Source organism: Aotus nancymaae, unplaced genomic scaffold (genome assembly GCF_030222135.1).
Source record: "Aotus nancymaae isolate 86718 unplaced genomic scaffold, 86718_ANA_hifiasm-v0.15.2.pri h1tg000016l, whole genome shotgun sequence".
In the NCBI taxonomy this organism is placed as follows: domain Eukaryota; kingdom Metazoa; phylum Chordata; class Mammalia; order Primates; family Aotidae; genus Aotus; species Aotus nancymaae.
In genome coordinates, this window is record NW_026988428.1 from 6690474 (window position 1) to 6709816 (window position 19343).

Consider the following 19343-nt stretch of genomic DNA (forward strand, 5'->3'; position numbering starts at 1 on the left):
ATACCGTTTGGGTACCTTGGTTTTCATAAGGGAATGTGAACTCTACCACTCTCCTGTGTAGTTTCTCTCTCTCTCTCTCTCTCTCTCTCTCTCTCTCTCACACACACACACACACACCCCTGTGGTCTAAGAATACAATGAATCACTACTAACATCACTGAGTGCTTATCATGTGCCAGGCATTGTGTTAAAAGCTTCATATACATTATGTAATTTAATCCTTTAAACCACAAACCTACAAAAGAAGCATTATAATAATCCCATTTTATAGATACGTGACTGTCTTAGGTCACACAGCTTAGAGGCAGAGGAACCTGGACTAAAAGCCAGAATCAGACTCCCTTAACAATTGTGCTAGAGCCCATTCTTGCAGAGCCAAGTTGAAAAGCAACAAGATTTGTGGGAGAGAATTTAAGAAATGTGGTATCTATTTAGTCCACTGCATAGTCTATGTGCTGTACTTAATTTGCATCACAGACCTCGAAAACTATCTGCAGTAATGTTTTAATGTTGTTGCCTGACTTTTATGAAGCTGGATGTAACAAACAGCCTGGATTCTTCTGAATTCTTAGTGAAGCTGTTGGGAAAGATATTGAAATGATGCATCAGACAATTGTGCCCTATGGCTGCCAGAAGTGGAGATTTCTTTGAGTTTCACACAAGGTACAATCTTCTGTCTCCTGAAGAACTGCTATAAATCTGCATCTGAGATATTGTTTTTATCAGCTGCTGTGTTGCCCCCAATTTTTAATATGAATTTATGCTGAAATAGAGCAATTATAGTGACTCCCATGATAAGCACATTTGCTTTTCTTTGCTTAATTCAGGTTTATCTGTTTTTATTCTCATTTTATTGAAATCCTGTTTTTGATATGTTACTTAAACCCTCGAGTTCTTTTAGACTAGAATAAAAACAAATATTCTAGATATTTGGCAAGTAGTATAAAATCCTATCTATGAATGGCCAAATTTTATTTTGGTAGAATACAATAAAATATACTCGACATTTAAAGTATACTGAGCTTATAGCCTTTGCATAATCTTTATCCACTTAGTCAAATGATGTCTGGGGATCTTTACAGAACTTCAGGATATCACGATTAATACCAATCATCAGTATCCCATAGAAATACAGAAATGCCAGTTAAAGACTTCTGGTTGATTATGATAATAACGTTGATGATCAAAAAAGTGGTGAATATTTGGACATTGACTCATTTGAGAAAGAATAGCGAGTGCTTTTTAGACCAGATGAATGATGTTCATGTTCTTTCTGAGAGAATGTTGTGGGTTGAATGGTGTCTTCACAAAATTTATATGTTGAAGTTCTAACCCCCAGTGTCTCAGAAGGTGACCTTATTTGAAGATAGGGTCTTTAGAAGTAATTAAATAAAAATGAGATCATCAGGATGGGCTCTAATCGAGTAGAACTGGTATCCTTATACACCGGGGAAATTTGGACATGGACACAGAAAAAAGACGATCTGAAGAGACACAAGGAGAAGATGGATGCGTACAAGCCAGGGAGAGAGGCCTGGAACAGATCCTGTCTTCACAGCCCTCTGAAGAAACCAGCCCTGTTGACATATTAATTTTGGACTTCTAGCCTCCAGCACTGTGAGATAATGAAGTTCTGTTGTTTAGACCACACAGTCTGTGGCACTTTGTTATGGCAGCCCCGGCAAACTAATACGGGGCATGCAGACAATAAGCAAATAAACAGAATTGCAAATAATTTATTTTTAAAAAGGATGGTGATACATGCTCTGGAGAACAAGAAGGCAGACTGAGGGAGGAAAGGGTTGGTTGGGGATCACTGGTAAGGTGACATTTCACAGGACTGGAAGAAGTGAAGGTGCAGGTCAAGCAGATAGTAAGGGAAAGGGTGTTTCAGGCAGGAAAACATTGAATGTCACAGAGCAGAGAGCATGCTTGTTGTGTTCAAGAAACCACAAGGAGGCCAGGTGCAGAGGTTCACATCTGTAATCCCAGCACTTTGTGGGGCCGAGGCAGGAGTATTGCTCAAGCCCGGGAGTTCATGACTAGCCTGGGCAACATAGCAAAACCCCATATTTACAAAAAAAAATTTTTTTTTTTAATTAGACAGGCATGGTGGTACACACCTATAGTCCCAGCTACTCAGAAGGCTGAGATAAGGAGGGTCGCTTGAGTCCAGGAGGCAGAGGTTGCAGTGAGCTGTGATTATACTTCACTCCTATCTAGCTAACTGAGGGAGACCCTGTCTGGGGGAAAAAAAGAACCACAAGGAGACCAGCAAGGTTGCCACAGAGAGAGCCAGGGCAGGCTCAGGGTGGACAGGTGGGGACTAGACTTCCCAAATGCATATAGGCTTTACAAAACTAGATTTTCCTCCAAATGAGAAGGGGGATTCTGGAGGGTTTTGAATAGAGGACAAATTAATGCTTTAAAAGCTCCTATCTAGCTACTGTGAAGAGAATAAATTGAAGGGGCAAGAGAGCAAGATGGGTGCTGGGGGAGGTGAGAAGTGGTCACTACTGAATGCTGACTTGGATGTGAGGGATGTCTACAAGGATCAGATTGGAGAGGGAGCAGAGAGGTAAAGACTGGATATTGATGTGAGCAGCTGGAAGGATGAAGGCATTTTGCTCAGTGGAGAAGGCAGGTGGGGAGGCGGCTGTGAGGGAGGGAAGGTGCAGGGAATCAGAAGCCTCATGTTGGACGCGTTAAGTTGCAGGAAGCTTTTAGGCATCCAGGTAGAGATGTCAAATGGGCAGTTGGACAGAGGAGTCTGCATGGGTTGGGTCACGTGACAGTGGGGCCAGTGACCAAGGGTAGTGCCTGGAATCTCGGTGTGCCTGGATTTCAGACATGCCACACACACAGTCTTGCCCTGTTATTATTAACGATCTAGGCAATACTTCAGGGACTCTACTGCCTACAGGGAATGAAGGTTTTCGCAGATTACTGGGCACCACAAGCTTGAAGACTCAGCCTGGATTCTAGCTCAGTCTAGGCTCTTTCTCTAACTGGGCAGGCTGATTAACTCTCCAAAAGTCATTTCCCCATTTCTGTAATGGAGCTAATGTCTTCCTTGCCATGTTACAGGGTTCATTGATTCATTTGTTCATTCAACAGTTATTTATTAAGTGTTTACTTTGTACCAGTCTTAATACTGGGACCTGAATATAAAGACATGAGGCTTACAATCTAGTGGGAAAGACAGACATACAACAAGTAAACAAAAAAAGGTATAATTGAAACTGATGAGTGTGATGAGATTAAACAGGAAGTAGGAACAAGGACCAACAGGGAGGGCAGTCCTGTTTCCACTGGGTGCTAGGCTGAATTCTAAGATGGCTGCCAAGAGCTGGTTCCCTTCACCCACTTCCTGCCCTGAGAATCCCTTCCCCTTGAATGTGGGCAGGGCCTACGAATATGATGGGATAGTCACACTTGATTAGGTTATATTATATATAGTCTGTCTTATTGGATTGGTGCCATATTGTTGTGAGCTGCCTTTGAAGGGAGCTGCATGGCAAAAACCCAAGAGTAGCCTCTAGGAGCTGAAAGCCAGCAAGGAAATGGGGACCTTCGTCACACAGCCAGAAGGAAACGGATTCCACCAATGCCCAAGGAAACTTGGAAGTGGATCCTTGCCCCGTTGAGCCTCCAGATGAGGATACAACCAGCTGACACCTTGGCTGCAGCCTTGTGAGATCCTGAGAAGACCTAGATAATACGTTGCAGACTTCCGACCTGCAGAATTCATGAGGTCATAAATTTGTGGTGTTTTGGCCGCTAAGTTTACAGTCACTGGTTATGTACCATAGAAAATGAATATATATAGGGCGGTCCAAGAAGGTCTCTCTGAGAATGTGACTTGTAAACTAAGACCTGAGGGTAATGAGTCAAAAAAGGGAAGAGCGACAAAACAGAGCGTTCTGGGCAAAGGACTCTGAGATGGGAAAGAAGTGAAGGAGTTCAAAAACAGAAAAGTGGCCAGTCCAGCCAGAGCCCAGCATGTGAGGGAGGGAGACGGGAACAAGGTGAAGGTAATGTGGATAAACTTTTGGCCTTTTACAAACACAGGACATTGCTCTCTTACTCAAGTTTAAAGCCACATCTCTGAATGCGGTATCAGATAAGCTACTATAAGGAGGGGACTCCAAAACAGAGTGGTTTAAGTAGGAGAGAAATTTGCTTTTATTCCGTGCCATGGGGCAGAGGTTTAGAGGTTTAGAGCTGAGAGGTTTAGAGCTGGTGTGTTTGGTTGCTGGCTGGATAGATGTGCAACTTTTAGCATGTGGCTTTTCGTTCTGGGCCTGAGGTGGCTGCTTCAGTTGTTCCAGTTTTCCAGCTGGTGGGACGGAAAAAGTAAGAATGGAAGTCTTTGTGCTGCTGTATTAAAACAACAACAACAAACAAAAACTGTGATTTGGAAGTCATGGTCATCAGTCATCACTTCTGGTCTCAACCCATTGGCCAGAGCCCAGTCCTGTGACCTCACCTACTGCCGTGGAGTCCCGGGTAGGTGTCTCTAGCTCACCCTTGAGGAGTCCTATGTCTAAGAGTTCCCTGCTAACTTAGAGCTGTGTTTCTAAGAGTATAGCCTCTGGGGAACCATGAGCAGTCTCTGTCCCAGCCTAACCTTATTTAGCCATAAGCCTGGACATATCTTTAGCTTTCCCCCAAGGCTCCAGGATGGTAGAGCTGACGTTCAAAGTGGACTGCCGTTTGTCTTCTATCATCTCTCCAGTGATTTCCCAAGAATAGAATAGCATGAGCAGCCAAATAGTGGGTGCCAAGGCTTGTCTCTTTCATTTCTGGCACAGCCCTGGAAAAAAAAAATCTCCTTACCCTACTTGCAATCACTCCTCCCTGGTCAGAATGCTTCTGCCATTTGGGCTTCCTCTTACAGCCTTCGTGCCCGTCAGCCCTGGGGGCAGGCATTTAATGCGTTTGGCATGCCCTGTAACTCTCCAGCATTCTGAACCTTTACTGCATGTCAGAGACATTTATTAATACTGCTGCTAATAATAGTACCTAGCAGGGAAGGACTGGCACAAACATGGAAGAAGCAGTGTTTCCCTTTACTGTGCTTTCATTGTTCACTGGAACAGGACAGGTGGGGATAAATTCAGATTTGCCTTTTCAGTTCTCTCACTCAGGTTACTGTTCCCATTACTCGAAGTTGTGCTTTGCTGGCACCCATAGGAACATGCAGCAAATAACAGGTCTGCTCCATTCACGCAGCCTGAAATGGAAAAGTTTGGTTTCTGAGAAAGCTGCAGGTTTCATCTCTGTGGCCTGAGGTGGTTTTGAAATGAGGTGGCCGTAAAGGCTGAAGACAAGCTGAATCTTGCCTGCCTTCTTGCTTGCAAAGAGCAAAAAGACAAGCAGAAAAAGCAAAATTAGTCATCTTTGTGTGCCTTTGTGTATCCCTGTCTGTCAGCCTTTTACTTTGAAAAATTTCTCTAGAACTGTATAAATTGATACCAATTGCTAACCTCATTGAAGCCAGGTTTATGCCAAGAACTATGCAGGGAGCCTCCCATGTATTATTCCTTTTAAACCTCAATAACTCAGTTCTGTGAGTACTGGTTATTTCTTTTTCATAGAGAAGGAGACCAAGACAGGGAGAAATTCAGGTTGTATGTTCAATGTAGCACAGCTGGTGAGGGGCAGAGGCAGAACTTGAACCCGTGTCTTTGTGACCCTAGAGCCTGCAGTAGCAATCTGGACATCCTATTGTCGTTAAAATAGCAGAGAAAAGTTTGCAGTCTCCAGTTGCTTCTTTCCACCACAGGCTGGCAGCTACTGGCCATTCCTATTGTGGAAAGTAAAAGGCATCCCAGCCTGGGAAACCAGCTGGATTTCATCACATCAGCTGAAGTCATGTCAGCTGACTTCAGGTCAGCGGAAGGTGTAGTCTCCTGCCTCCACTTCCACCTTCCCTTCACACTCTCTGTCACCCCACCCGCCGCAATCCTGACAACACCTGATGGCTGCTTTTCTACCTGGTCAGTTACTGGGTGCTGCAGGGCCCTGTTTCTCCAGGCTTCTCCACCAGTGTTTTCGCTGCAGCATAGGTTCAACACAGCTTTTGTTGGCTGACCTAGGACTTGATGCAGTGGGCTGCACACTGATCTCTGAACCAGGAATTCACAAATAAGTTCTTAGGACCTGCTATGGTCTGAATGTGTTCCCTGCCTCCTCCACCTACAAATTTACATGTTGAAACTTAATTGCCAATGTGATAACATTAAGAGGTGGGGCCTCTAGGAGCTGATGAAGTCATGAAGGCTCTACCTCTCATGAATGGGATGAGTACCCTTATAAAAGGCTCAAGGGAATTAACTAGATCCCTTTTGCCCCTCTGCCTTCTGCTATATGAGGACACAGCAATAAGGCACCATCTTAAAGCAGAGAGTAGCCCTTAGCAGTCACTGAATGTGTCGGTGCCTTGATCTTGGACTTCTCAGCCTCCAGGACTGTGAGAAAATAAACCTCTGTTCTTTGTAAATGACCCAGTCTTAGATATTGCGTTAGAGCAGCAGAAATGAACTGAGACCGGACTCTACTCATTTATTGTTTGGTGAGTCTCCTGTAGTGCTGCCATAAGAAACTGAGTGCAAAAACATGCCCTTGCAAAAGGGATGTGTTGAGAGTAATGCATCATGTTGTAAAGGGAATCGCTCCCTGCGAGAGCATGGTCGAAATGAAGAACACCAGCCTGGGATTCAAGTGCAGCTGTCTTTTCCTGAGTGCTCACTGTGGGCTAGGCCCTGTGCTGGCTTGTTTTGTCTGCCTGATTTCATGCAAGCCTCAAAATTCTTCTGTGAGGTAGGCTGCCTTATCAATATTTTACAAATGAGAAAACAGGCTAGATATGTTAACTGGCTTTTCAAAGGTCATTTCACTTGTGAAATGGAGTCTTCAGTCTCCAATGCCAATGTTCTTTTTTCTTTTTTAACTCAGCTACTTTATAATCCTAGTGGGAAAATCCCTTTTGGCCTTTTTTCCTATCTTTAAAATGAGAGGATTAGATTAGATCGCTGTTTTCTAATTTGTGTTCCAAGAAACTCCTAGTTAGGTGATCATAGCTACAGGCTTTTGAGCTACTCAAACTTGGATTTGGGTTGCAGTTTAATTTTTTTGCTTTTTTTTTAGTAGAGACAGGGTCTTGCTATGTTGCCCAGGTTAGTCCTGGCTTCAAGTGATCCTCCTGCCTCAGCTTCCCAAAGTGCCAAAGCTTTCCAAATTACAGGAGTGAGCCACTGCGACTGGCCAAGGGTCTTCAGCAAATTTACTGAGCATCTATTATGTGCTGGGCATTGTTCTAACCAAAGATGATAATTGATAATAAAGTCTGTGACCTCCTAGAGGCCTTGGCAGGGTTTGAAAGAGATGAACAAGCAAATAAGAAGACAGTATCAATGGTAAACCCAATGAAAGAAATAGGGTGCTGTTACAGAAAATCAGGGGATACTTTAGGGTGTTTAGGGAAAGCTTTTTGAGTTAAGGCTTGAAGAAAGGAAGGAGCTAGGTAAAGAATATTTCAGGCAGAGGAAACAAGAACAAAGGTCCTGAGGCAGAACAGGGTTCGAGACAGTGGGGAAATGGAAATAAGCCCTGTATCACTGACCCACAGTGACCTAGGGGAAGAGTGGACAGAGGAAAGAGGAAATCACTTAAGACCTATAAGGAGTTTTGGGCAAGATCATTAATCATAATTATGAATAATAAATTTGCTTATCAAATTGCTAATAACTTGCTAGACCTGTACTATGCCCTTCATTCACCTTAAGTTAGGAGTTGGAAAATAGTTACCTTGGGCAAGTTACTGAAATTTGCTAAAACTCAGTTTTCCCATCTGCTAAGTGACGATAACAATGTACCCCTTCCATGGAGATGCTGAGAGGATTAAATGAATTTAGCTCCAAGTCTGGCTTGGAGTTAGCTCCCTGGGAACAGTGGCCGTCCTGGGAGGAAGGAGGAAGACAGGCACAGGACTTAGGTCTCATCTCTTGATTCAGCCAGTACTTTCCCAAGATGATTTGTTTTCCTCATTGGCCTTTGAAGAAAGTATTGTCTATTAAAAACTGTTTTAAATCTGGTCAGATTGAAATTCCTCATCAGACTTCAAGGTTCCATCCAAGTGTACCCTTTGGAGACCCAAGTGTTTCTGGTAAATAGCACTCGCCTGTCCCCAGTTCCCTCTGGCACATTCCACTCCCCACTTAGAGATACCTGACTTCTTGTCAGGCTCAGGAGGACAACAACTCCCAAATAAAGGCTTAGAAACCAGGGGCAGCAGAGAATCAGAAGTGAAGACCAACCATTTCTGAAAAGACCATGGCAGTCAGTGGGGACATTTGAGTGGATTCACAGCTAACTTCTTAGGATCTCATTGGGGATATTAACTTACAGAAGATTGTCTGCTTGGAACTTTCTGTGTCTCTCACTGGAAGCCCAGTTGAAGATTATGTTCTAGGCAGGACCCATGGGATTTAGTACAAGGCCTATGGGGAGGTTATTTCTGGAGGACACTATTGGTTGCTCATCAAGTAACCATTTTCTCCCCTTTTCTCAGGCCAGCAGAGTTCATTGCCCATAGGGGCAGAAAATACAGGTTCTCACTTCCACAACCTCCCTTGCAGCTCTGACAATAGTCATGTGACCCAATATTGGCCAATTAAACCAGAGGAGAGCTCTGCTAGAGAGCTTCTGGGCAAGATATATTCTACGTGATAAGGGAAATAGATAAGACTTCTCCTTCCTAGCATTTTGTATGTGCGTTTGTTAAGACATGATGTATGGAGCCTTAGCAGCCATGTTGCAATAGTGAGGGAGAGTCTCTGAGAAGCCCTGATGATATGATGTGACTGTGTCCCAACCCAAATCTCACCTCTCATTTTAATAATCCTCACATGTGGTGGGAGGGACCCAGTGAGAGGTAATTAAATCATGAGGGCAGGTTTTTCCCATGCTGTTCTCATGATCGTAAGTCTCATGAGATCTGATGGTTTTATAAAGGAGAGCTCCCTACACTGACTCTCCTGCCTGCTGCCATGTAAGACGTGTCCTTGTTCCCCCTTTGCCTTCCACCATGATTGTGAGGCCTCCCCAGTCATGTGGAACTATGAGTCCATTAAACCTCTTTTTTCCCTTTATAAATTACCCAGTCTTGGTTATGTCTTTATTAGCAGCGTGAGAATGGACTAATACACCTGACATGGTTGAGCTATTGAGCCACCTCTCACTGGACTACTGTTATGTGAGAAAAAGAAATCCCTTTAATTTAAGCCCATTATCTCTGGCTACTCAGCTATGTGCAATTGGGAGCATCTTAACTGATGTATCTCTGCTCCATTTCACCCTTTCTCATTACTCTCCCCTTTGGAAAGAATCAGAGAGCCCTTTCCACCTGTTCAGTGATGTCTACACGTTTTTAAAAAGAAACAAAGCCTTTCATTTCTGGGGTGCTTTTAGGTCCAGTTTGCCCAGGACCCTTCCAGAACCGCTGTGGTTTATTCCTGTGGTTATGGTGTAATTTTAAAGAGTACTCCAGATTTATGTTCCTGGAGGGATGATAAATTATTTGGTCACACTATTTTCCCTTTTCAGAGAGAAAAAGCTTCAGTGTGGTTGCCTCTAGGAGAGAAAGAGAGAAAACACACAGCTTTCAAATTCACAATAAAAGGGCAAATGGCTAACCCCAGGGTTGGGGGCGGGGGTAGGCAGAACTGGAGGGAGCCCCCGGAGTAAAAGAGGTTCCCTAGAGTAGGGAGGAGGCCCAGAAAGATCAAACTCGGAGCTCCAAAGGCAAACTGCATGCACTTCCCAGCTTTTCCAGTGACCCGCCCTGCTTCTAAGAGTGCGCAAAGCCTTTGTTGGTGCATTTCTGATCTTTCTCTGCTGCCTTTTCACACAGTCCTAATCCACTTTTTACCAACACCCCCCGGGTGAGCAGAGCCTAAGACTTAGCCAAGAAGTCTGAAACTCTTCCCTGTGGTTTTTGTCTGAACCCAGACAACTCCCCGTTTTTTTTCTGAACTCTTTCCGAGACCCCCACAGAATTGACGATGGGAATATACAAAGTGGGTAATGTCACTCTCACCCACGCTATTTCAATTCCTTTTATTCCAGACCTTTCCAGACCCCGCATAACTGGAAGGTGTTTGGAGTGTACCCTGTTTCCCTCTGTTGTACCTCCCTCCTGAGGGAAGAAAAGCAATTTACAAACCAGGCAGTTTATTCCTGCTGAACAACATGTTGTTAAGTGCATAAATTAGTCTTGATGTAAATTATACAGGCTCATTATCTCTGAGAAAATCTGGCTTCCCTGTAAGCAAAGTAGAATTATGAGCAACGTGCCTGGAGCCCTGGTAGCTGTCCCCGCGGAGTTGAATCCAGGGACAGAAGGAGCCCTTGTGCTCACAGAGGCCGCACCGGGCATCAGGCCTCAGTTCTAGCCGATCTTTTGGGACTGGAGCTAGGCGGGGGGGCCTTGAAAGGCAAGACCCTGCTTCTTGCACAGAGACATGCTTCTTTCTTCTTGCCCTCTGTGCCTGATCATCCAGGTGACTATTAGGGCTTATGCAGCAGAACAAAGCAGGAGAAGTGACTGAGGGGGATGTGGGTCACAGGGAACACTTGGCTGGAGCTGGGGAGAGACTGGGCTGGAATCAATGCCTAGAATCTTCATCATTCATAATCTGGATCTGTGGGAAACTGGTGGGCTCCTTGGAGGAGGGACTTTAATGCTAAAAGAGAAAAGTCTTTTAACTCATTTAGTAATAAAGATCTGAGTGCCTACCTTAGGCACTAAACTAGGGTCAAAGGCTACAAGAGTGAACAAAGCACAATTGTCCCTAGATTGTACATTTTCATTTTACTAGGAATTTCAGATAAGATAACAGGTAGTTATAAAGGAGTATTAATGTCACTGGTTAAAAAAAAATAATAATTAAAAATTACCCAGCAAGATGTCTGTGTGTCCTTTTGTGTCAGTCTAAATGGGCCAGCCCAAGGGTCACCGTCACAACTTCTTATGATCTAGATCCTGAAAAATTAGAACTTAATTTGTAGGAAATTGATACGTTGCAAACGATTTTTGTCTGGCAGAGGTATAAATGATTTATATCCATTGGAATAAACCATTCCAAAGGGTTATAATTGCGTTGCTGCTAGGACGTTATTCAGTTCTGCACCTGAGTCAGCAGTCTTACTTCAGCATCCTTGCTTTCATTGACTATTCTGTACCTACTCAGCTTCCCATAGGTTCCTTTGATCCAACTTTATCATCCTGCCGGTTCTCTCATGAATGAGTTAAATCTTTGGCATAGACTTTGATGTATTTGCGTGAGAGTCACACCTTTAACTTTTTGGAAATTATCATCTGACACCTTAGAGGTAAGACCACCTTAGTGCTAAGGGGTAAAAGACAAGAAACATGAAATCCAGTCTTGGGGGTTTAGGGAAGATTTCTCAGAGAGGGCATTTAAAGTTAGAGATGAAGGACAAAGGAGTTAGCTAGGCAAGGATGGAAGCAGGGAAGTGTACTAGGTGGGAGATTAGTTTACACAAAGGCCAGAGATGAGACAGCTGCATTAACACTAGAAGCCCAAGAAGGTAATCGGTGAGCACCAGGGCTGGAGAGGTAAGGAACTGTCACACTGTAACGGACCTCAGTGCTATGCCAAGGATCTTGGTCTTTATACAGAGGGCACTGTAAGTCATTAACAAGTTTTATAATAGGTGCAAAATGTGGTTGGATTTGGCTCCTGGGTTCACTGTCTCATAGCCAGGTGGGAATCTCATTCATTGTAGACTAATTGTAGCCTGCTGAGGTTGCTTCTAAAATGTCTGTGTAATTCTGGTTCCTTCTAGTTTGCTCTACAATTAAAAGACATATTGGTGAATAAATTTATGAAACAATATACATTAGCTGGAATACCCAACAATGGATATTTATCATTTATAAGGTTCCTCTTTTCTAACCTTGTCAAAAATATAGAAAAACCAGAAGTTCAAAAAAAGTGCAAGGCCGACATATTTTAAAGTGAAATTCACAGCAATGGGCAAATCAGAGCTGAAGGGGAGACTCTAGAGACTAGCTATTAGATAAAATTGCTTTGGTCGGAAAGGTTGCTGCTTCTTTCAAGTTTCCTTAGCCAGATGTTTCCATTTAAGCAATAAATCGTAAAACATTTTTGCATGTTTGGCACAAGGGACCATTTATTCGGTTATGATGTAGCTTGCAGAGGACTTTTCAGCATTGATAGCACTTTTGTTTCTTGCCTCACTTAATTTTCATAAAAGCCTTTAAGGCAGAGAGGATGTCTGCTGCCATGCCCATTTTACAGATGGAGAAGCCAAGGTCCAGAAAACGTCAGTGATTTGCTCAGTCACCACTGCAAATTAGTCAGAGCCTGGAAAAGGAAGATCTTGTCACCATAGCCTTGTCTGATACTCCCATGGAAAACTTTACCTAGCGGGTGTTTAATAAATGCAATAAAAGAACAATTCTGTTCTTAATATGTATCAAATTATATAACTATACATCTATATGTTTATTGTTGATTAAGGTTGCTAAATTGTAAGCTTCATTAGGGCAGTTTTCAATTTTCTGTTGCTGAATGGACAAACAGCCCTAAAACTTAGTGGCTCAAAACCAACAACTTATTAGTTTTCATGATCCTATGAGCCACAAATTTGGGCATGGCTCAGCTGAGTGATTCTTCTGTTCCACATGGTGTCAGCAGGGGTCACTCAACTACATTATGCTAGTGGTTGGGTTGGACTGCAAGATGGTTACCTTTATGTGTCAACTTGGCTGGACCACGGTGCTCAGATATTTTGTCACACATTTTCCTGATGTTTCTGTGAGGGTGCTTTTGGACATGATAAACATTTAAATTAGTAGACTTTGAATAAAGCAGATTGCTTTCTATTAGATGGGTAAGCCTTGTCCAGTTAGTTAAAGGCCTAAGTGTAATACAAGACTGACTTTATCAGAACAAGAAGGAATTCTCCAGGACATCACCTTTGGATTTGAACTGCAGTATCAGTTCTTCCCTGGGTCTCCAGCCTGCTGGCCCACACTGCAGATTTTAGACTTACTAATCTCTATAATTGCAAACTAATTCTTTAAACTTCTCTGTCTCTCTGTATATATGTATATTTATATGACCACTCCTTCTTTGCATGGCTAGCTTGGGCTTCTTTGCAACATGGTGGCCTCAGAGTAGTCAAACTAATTACATGGCAGCTGGAATGTAAGAAAAGTGAAAGCTGCCAGTCCTTTTAAACCTTGAACTTTGAATCTTAGAATATCCCTTCTAATATAATGTATTCATCAAAGCAGGTCACACGCCAGCTCAGATTCAAGGTGAGGGTAAATAGAGTCTACCTCTTAATGAGAGGATTGACAGAGCCACATTACAAAAGACATGAGGGATAGAAGATATTATTGCAACCATTTTTTAAAACAATCTGCCACAGGCAGGGACCAAGCTCTTAAAGTTGTTGGGAATATTAAGTGCAACAATATATACAAAGAGCTGAGCACAGCAAACATTCCTTAAAAACTGTATGTATGTATTTGTGGATAGAGGGATGGTGATAGAGTTTGGATATTTGTCCCCTCCCAAATCTCATGTTGAATTGTAATCCCAGTACTGGAGGTGGGGCCTGGTAGGAGGTGTCTGGATCATGGGGGCGAATCTGTCATGGCTTTGTGCTGTCTTCCTAATAACGAGTTCTCATGAGATCTGGTCATTTAAAAGTGTGTGGCATTTCCCTATCCAGTCTGTCTCTCGCTCTTTCTCTCTTGGTCCTGCTTTTGCCATGTGATGTGTTGGCTCCTTCTTCGCCTTCCATACTTGTAAGCTTCCCGAGGCCTCTCTAGAAGCTGAGCAGATGCCAGCATCATGCTTCCTGTAAAGGCTGCAGAGGCTTAATTGGCCTAAAAACCCAATTAAATCTCTTTTTTAAAAATAAACTACTCAGTCTCAAGTATTTCTTTATAGAAATGCGAGAATGACCTAATGCAGATGGAAAACATGCCCGGGGTGTGTGATTGTGACTCATAGACTCACGGGTGACCCCAATCGTTACTATACCTCATGCTTACCTAGATAGTCCTTTGAGAAACAAGATAGGGCTGTAGTGAAGAGCTTGGGTTTTGGATTCAGACCACAGGGCCCCAGATTCAGTCTCCATTACTTGGGAGCTGTGGGATCCTAGAGAAGTCATTTAGCCTTTTTGTGTTTCAGCATTCTCACCTATAAGAAGCTTGTGTTAATAACACCTCTTAGGATTGCGGGGTGCCTTATTAATGCGAGTGAGATAATGTAAGTAAAGGGCACAGTACGGGTTTAGCAATTTGTTAGTAACTTTATTAGTCTATTTATTATAAATAATTATTACTGTTATTAGACTCGTGCCTATGTTTATGTACAACCTGCCATAATCTACTCCTCTTCCCCTCTGTTCATGGACAGTCTTTCTGTCTTTTTGAACACTGCTATTCCAACTGTGACTGCAGTTCCTCGGCAAGCCACCACTGTGCCACATCATTTGAAGTAGGAGGGAATAAAAATAAGAGTTGGTGTTGTCATCACTCCGTGTCATCACTTCCCCTGACAGCTGCTTGGTGCCTCCTACAGTTTCTCCCCAACTCCCACTCGCCATGGCCTGCCTCCTGGCGCTGCTTTCAGGCAGACCTTGTTGGGTAATGGCTGGCTGTCTACTGGCCAGGGTTTCGTCAGGCCACCTCTCAAAGTCTGTGTTAAAGGTGGCTCTGTCAGCTGCCTAAGAAGCAGGATGTGTTGCTGGAAGATGGTTTGGCCTATGGTGTGCAGGTTGCCTGCAGTCCTGAGCTGCAAACCTCCGGTTCTTTGTTGGTGTTATATTCTGTCTTTCAGGATTCCAAGGGCATCCTGGCTTTCTGGATTAGGTACTGAAGTGAAGATGAATGAGTTTGGCATTGAATTCTGTCTTTGGCTTGAATTGTGTATAGCTGAGTTTTGTTGGCTTATATCCCCATTATGCCAGACAAAGGCTCTGTCAGTCATTTGTTGCTCCTACAGCTATTTCTTCATCTAGATTGTGAAAAGTGAGGAGGTTTTGGCAACTCATTATTTGATTTATGGCAAGTAGCTTCCTGATTGCCAAGGCTCTTATATTCACCAAGATTAGGACTGGTTCTTAATATACAGAGAGTTACCTACTCTCTGGAATGCAGAGTGCTTGGTAGCAGGGCTGCTCATATATGGTTGTTCAGGTTGCACACTGCAAAAGGATGCCCAGCCAAGTGGGCTAGTGTGGGTAAAATTCAGCCCGTGCTCAACTCACCAAGCTATCCACCCTGGCTCAAATTGAAAAAGCACCTTTTTCTAATTTGCACAGTCATGATACAGATGTGCAGCAAGCACATCTGGTTGGTAGGCTATGTGGAAGGATTGACCTTGTACAGAAGGTAGAAAATGATGTTGGCAATTATAAGCTGATCTTCAGAGGACTTACTCTCAAGAAGAGGCATTTATTGTTAAATCAATCCAGAGCTATCAGGATTTTTTTCTCCCTTTCAATCTCACTGCCAATGCATCCCTGGAATTCCTATGTAGTACCCATTTATCCAAATCTGTGCTGGAATGAGTCTCAACTTTCATTATCTATCATAAATACTTCTTGATGGGCTTGGGATGTCAGAGCTAGTGTCTATTTTGTTTCTAAAAATCTAAGCCTGTGAAACTTTCTATTCTTCATCAGGAACTGGGTTTTTTTCAGTGGTTAAGATGTCCCTCATAGAAACAGTTGGCTCAGATTTCTAGTGCTGTTCTTCTATAAACAAGAGCTAACATCTAGTGAGGACTTGGACTGTGTCAGGCACAGGGTATACAAATTACCCATTAAATCATCACAACAACCCTATGAGGTACAGAATACTATTATCGTCATTTTCCAGAGGAAGAAACAGAGGCACAGAAAAGTTAAATAACTTGCCCAGAGTTAGTCAGATAGTGAGTTCTTAGTGCATATAGGAAGGCCTTGCATTAGCAACCAGGGAAATGCAAACCAAAACCACAAGGGGATTCCACCGCACATCCACTGAGATGGCTACAATAAAAAGACAGGTAATAACACGTGTTGGTGAGGACATGGAAAAATTGGAATGCTCATACGCAGCTGGTGGGAATGTAAAATGGTGCAGCCACTGTGGACAATTGTCTAGCAGTTTCTCAAAAAATTGGGCATATATTACCACATGATCCAGCAATTCCACACATTAGTGTATGGCCAAGAGAAATGAAAACATATGTCCACACAAAAACTTGTACATGAGTTTTTTTTTTGAGACAAGTTCTCACTCTATTACTCAGGCTGGAGTGCAGTAGCACAATCACGGCTCACTGCAACCTCTGCCTCCTGGGCTCCAGTGATCCTCCCACCTCAGCTTCCCAAGTAGCTGAAATTACAGGCGCATGCCACCACACCCAGCTAATTTTTGTATTTTTTGTAGAGATGGGGTTTTGCCATGTTGCCCAGGCTTGTCTTAAATTCCTAAGCTCAAGTGATCTGCCTGCCTTGGCCTCCCAAAGTTCTGGGATTACAGGCATGAGCCATCACTTCCGGCCTTGTACATGAATATTCATAGCAGCATTGTTCATAATAGTTAACAGTGGGAATGACCCAAATGTATACTATCTAATGAATGGAAAAATAAAATATAGTATATCCATACAGTGGAATATTATTTGGACATAAAAAGAAATAAAATACTGATACGTGCTACTACAATATCAATGAATCTTTAAAAATCATGCCAAGTGACAGAAACCAGTCACAAAGGGCCACATGTTATATAATTTCATTTATTTTGTAATATTCAGAATAGGAAAATCTATAGATGCAGAAATAGATTTGTGATTGCCTTGGGCTAGGATAGGGGATGGAGGAGGAATTGGGGAGTGACAACTAAGGGAATAGAGTTTCTTTTAGAGGATGATAGCAATGTTCTAAAATGAATTGTGGTGACAGGTGCACAGATTTGTGAGTACACTAAAAGTCATTGAACTATATGCTTTATTTTTTTTTATTTTAATTTTTAGTTCTGGGGTACCTGTGCAGGATGTGCAGGTTTGTTACATAGGTAAACATGTGCCAGGTTGGTTTGCTGCACCTATCAACCCATCACCTAGATATTAAGCCCAGCATGCATTAGCTGTTTTTTCTAATGCTCTCCCTCCCCAACCCCACCCCCCAACAGGCCCCGGTGTGTGATGTTCCCCTCCCTGTGTTCATGTGTTCTCATTGTTCCACTCCCACTTATAAGTGAGAACATGTGGTGTTTGGTTTTCTGTTCCTGCATTTGTTTGCTGAGGATAATGGCTTCCAGCTTCATCCAGGTCCCTGCAAAGGACATAATCTCATCCATTTTTATGGCTACATAGTATTCCATGCTGTATATGTGCCACATTTTTTTTTATCCAGTCTGTTGTCGATGGGCATTTGGGTTGATTCTATATCTTTGCTATCGTGAATAGTGCTGTGATGAACATATGCTTGCATGTATCTTTGTAATAGAATAATTTATATTCCTTTGGGTATATACTATGTTTAAGTCAAAGAAATGACAAGCCTGAATTTAAAAGAAAAAAAAGGCTTTAATTATTGAACTTGCAAAAAAAAACCTTAGATCTCTACAATTGTTCCAGGAGGAACCAGGGTCCCCTAGCAGTGGAGCTTCCGAAGAGAACATAGCAGTCAGCATTCAAAGGAGAGTGACAGACAGGCAGCACTTCCCAGAGTCCAGCATTAGGTCAAATCAAGGAACTACCCCTACGGCCAGGATTTCAGAATTACTATGGGCAAGGACTTCTTGTTTTTTGGTTCCCTGGACTGAATGGGAGTTTTAGTTTTTGATATCCTGTTTCTTCTACTCCACCAGTGTGTAGGGGGCGGGGTGGGTAGATAACTTGTCTTCTAGTTCACAGGTCACCAGATCACAGGGAACCAATCTGGACCCAGTGGCAAGGACTGTACAACATCCCTGAGATCCTGGATTTGACGTGGTTATAGCATCTACATAGTCTTTTTAGGTTGTCTCACTTGGGATGAGTGTGTTCTATATGAGGGATAAGGAGTAAAATGAATGTTTGGTGAACAGATGGGTAAATTGTGGCAGACAGTGACAATGCTATATGATCAGCAAACCTGATTTCCTTTTCTTCCTGGTCACTCAGTGAGCCAACACTTCCCAGTTTTCTTTGGACTTTGGTGGTGCCATATGACTGAGGTCTGGCCAATAGAATGTGTGTGAGTAATGAAGAGAGGTGCAATCAAGAGGCCCCAGAGGTGGGGTTGAGCAGACATTTGGGTAAACAGGAGAGACAATTGGTAGAATGAGGAAAAGTCGTCTGTTCACACAGACTTTGACCAGTTCTTGGTGAGAACTCATGAGTTTTAGACAGGGCTGCCACTAAACAAATGTACCTGGCTATCAGGGCACATGAAGGCTAAATTCTAGCCCATGTCCCACTCACGCAGCTGCATGTCCTGGCACTAGGCTTCATCCACTGGCTTTATCCAACTAAAATAGGGGGCACCTACATCTCTGCCACCTTCTTCTCACCAAACCAAGTACCTTTAGGGCTTTGTCTGCTGGAGGGAGACACAAGTTTTCCTCCTAACCTAGAAAGCACCTCTATTTAATTTTCACAATGGAGGCACATGGGCTGTAGTTGTGACTCTCTTTCTGAATGTTTTTGACATCACTGGGGCCATGTCAGACTTTTGGCCATCTCCCACAGTTCTGACCTTACTTCTAGAGGTGGTGGAAACATGAGACTTTGGCTCATCGAATGTCTTCGGTTTGAAACAAAAAAAAAGTTTAGCCTTAGATTCAAAGAAATATTGAGTGACATGACTTACCTCTTTCCCCAGCTGCTTTTTACCATATATGGTAAGCTAATAGGTACCCTCAGTTCTGGCAGCTCTTTGAATGTTCTGACAGCTCTCAGAACTACCAAGAATGGCTGAAAACTCATGCTCGTCTTTGTGATGATCATTTTTCTTTTTGCCTCCTTGATTTGGTATTTCTAGTAAACCTCCTCATTAAAACCATATTAAGCGAGCTCATAAATATGTATAGAGTCTTTTAAATTATCTGTTGATGGATATGGACTCTGATGCATTTACATAATGAGTTTTTAAAACATGCGGATACATTTTACATCTAGACCCGGGTGCGGGCTGGGTGAGGTGGAAAACTCAGGAGGAAAAACAAACTTAATCTTGACAATACTGAAGGTGCCTCTTTGCAGAAAGCCTTAGGTTTAGGGAAGAAGGTTGTA